Source organism: Rhinopithecus bieti, unplaced genomic scaffold, assembly GCF_001698545.2.
Source record: "Rhinopithecus bieti isolate Rb0 unplaced genomic scaffold, ASM169854v2 scaffold_31173, whole genome shotgun sequence".
NCBI lineage: Eukaryota > Metazoa > Chordata > Mammalia > Primates > Cercopithecidae > Rhinopithecus > Rhinopithecus bieti.
In genome coordinates, this window is record NW_016813861.1 from 1644574 (window position 1) to 1647539 (window position 2966).

Genomic DNA, 2966 nt, shown 5'->3' on the forward strand with positions numbered 1-2966 from the left:
ATCTCCTGACCTCGTGATCCGCCCGTCTCGGCCTCCCAAAGTGCTGGGATTACAGGCTTGAGCCACCGCGCCTGGCCAAAGCTTTTAATTTCTAATGGTCCTCCAATCAATACATTATAAAGTTTTAAACCATTCTGGGGTCAGTTAGTTTTGAAAAAGGATAGGGATAAAACTCCCCAGCGCTTCTTATTCTGGCTCCCATTCACACTTCTTCCTTCTTTTGTGAACCTATTCTTCAGCCAAAATATTCTCTTTGTCCCCAGTCCCACTTCACGCCTTAAACATTTTCCAGGCCTTGTTCTTACACCTTCTCTCACCCAAATACCCTCTCTCCTCCTGTATTCAAATTTTAAAACTGAATCTATCCGTTAAGGGCCAGAGTGAATCTGCCTTTTTCTTTCAGCCTTCCCTGACCATCCTCAGCTACAGTGACATTAAACGCCACGGAACCTCCATGTACTGTTTCTTTATCTTACTTTATCTTTACAATTTACTAGGTGAAGTATGCAGAGTAATGGCTGATTTATAGTTTATTTGGGCTGTCATACAAAAATAATATAGACTGAGTGGATGGTAAACAACAGAAATTTCTTTCTTGTGGTTCTGGAGGCTGGGAAGTCCAACATCGAGACACTGGCAGATTCAGCCAGTGTTGAGTGTGCACCTTTTGTTTCATAGGCATCTTCTTGCTGTGTCCTCATATGGCAGAAGGCACAAAGGAGCTCTCTGGCTCCCTTTTATCCCATTCGTGAGAACTTTGCCCTCATGACCTAATCACCTCCCAAAGGCCCTGCCTCCTAATACCATCACATTGGGGGATTAGGTTTTGATAAATATATGGATTTTGGGAGACAAAAACATTCAATCTATAGCAGTCCCCAAAGATGTCCACATCGTGTTTCCCAGAACCTGTGCATATGTTGGCTTACATGGTAAAGAGAAATTAAGGTTGCAGATCAAGCCAGAGTTGCTAATCAGCTGATCTTAAGGTAGGGAGATTATCCTGAATTATCCAGGCTCCCTAATGTAGTCACAAGAGTTCTTAAAACTGGAAGAGGGAGGCAGAAGACAGAATCAGAAGGATGCAGCATGGGGAGAACTCAGCACAACATTGCTGGCTTTGAAGGGGGCCACAAACCAAGGAATGTGGGTGGCCTGTAGAAGCTGCAAAAGGCAAGGAAAGGCATGGTGGCTCATGCCTGTAATCCCAGCACTGTGGGAGGCTGAGGTGGGCAGGATTACCTGAGGTCAGGAGTTCAAGACCAGTCTGGCCAACGTGGTGAAACCCCATCTCTACTAAAAATACAAAAATTCACTGGGCATGGTGGTATGTGCCTGTAATCTCAGCTACTTGGGGGGCTGAGGCAGGAGGATCGCTTGAACCTGGGAGGCAGGGGTTGCAGTGAGCCAAGATCGTGCCATTGCACTCCAGCCTGGGTGCCAAAAGTGAAACTCCGTCTCAAAAAAAAAAAAAAAAGGCAAGAAAACAGATACCTTCCAAGCCTCCAGAACAATGTGCAGCCCTGCTGCTTCCTTGATTTTAACCCAATGAGTTTCACTTCAGACTTCTAACCTCCCAAACTGTAAGATAATAAGTGTATTTTGTTTAAGCCACTAAATTTGTGGTTATTTGTTAGCAGCAATGGAAAACTAATATACTAGAATCACCTAGTTATTGTAGGTATTTTGACATCATCGTCTTAAGTGATTTTAAATTCTGAGAAGATAGATACCAAGCCTTACATATCTTTATAGGCCAATATCGTAACAGTGTACTGAGCATAACAAATGTTGCAATCTGATTCTAAGACTCAGAAAGGAGAGGTGAGAGTTAACCCCCTAAGAGATTGTATACTGATTTTTAAATGTTATATCTACACACACAAGCTACCCAGGAGGGCAGTCATTCTCAGCTTTAATGGTTCTAATAGTAGCCATAGGTATTTGTACTTGTATTACACAAGACTACTGAACCAAAGCTGAAGGAGAAGGAATGTGGCACGCGTGCAGCTGCGTTCTGTCATTTATTCAATCCACATTGATGTGCAGGGCTTCAGACTGCTCTTTAAGGATGTGGTTCCATTGCTGCACTGATGTTTGCAAGGCCCATATCTAACATTTACTGCATGCTTGTTAAGAACCAAGTATGGGCCAGGCGCGGTGGCTCAAGCCTGTAATCCCAGCACTTTGGGAGGCCGAGACGGGCGGATCACGAGGTCAGGAGATCGAGACCATCTTGGCTAACACGGTGAAACCCCGTCTCTACTAAAAAATACAAAAAAACTAGCCGGGCGAGGTGGTGGGCGCCTGTAGTCCCAGCTACTCTACTGGAGAGGGTGAGGCAGGAGAATGGCATAAACCCGGGAGGTGGAGCTTGCAGTGAGCTGAGATCCAGCCACTGCACTCCAGCCTGGGCAACAGAGCGAGACTCAGTCTCAAAAAAAAAAAAAAAAAAAGAACCAAGTATGGTTCTGAGTGCTTGACATATATTACATCCCAAAAGGTAGGGTTATATCATCCCCATTCTGAGGAACCTGAGGGACAGAGAGACTAAATTGCCCAGTGACATTGAGCTTGTGAGTAGTGGAGCAGTGATTCAACCCCAGGCAGCCTGTCTTCAGAATCCCAGCTTTGAATTTTAACTTGTGCTCCCCTAGCAGTTTATCATAAATTCTTTTATGCCTCAGGCCTGGTAGTGTTTAGTAAAAGGTCAACAAATATTCAGTATAGGCAGCTCTTCTTCCCACCTCTTTCTAGTCAGATTTGTTTCCTGATCAGAATTTAGAAAATTTACCCAACTTACATCTCTATGCTTTGCTGCATAATTTGCTCTTTTCAAAAACTACTCCTTTGTGAACATTTGGATTAGAAATTAAATTTGACATTTGGGTTCGCAAAGACTATGTTTTCTTCTATTTGTTAACATTAGATTCTCATTTATATAAAATACATTATATATCTGGTTT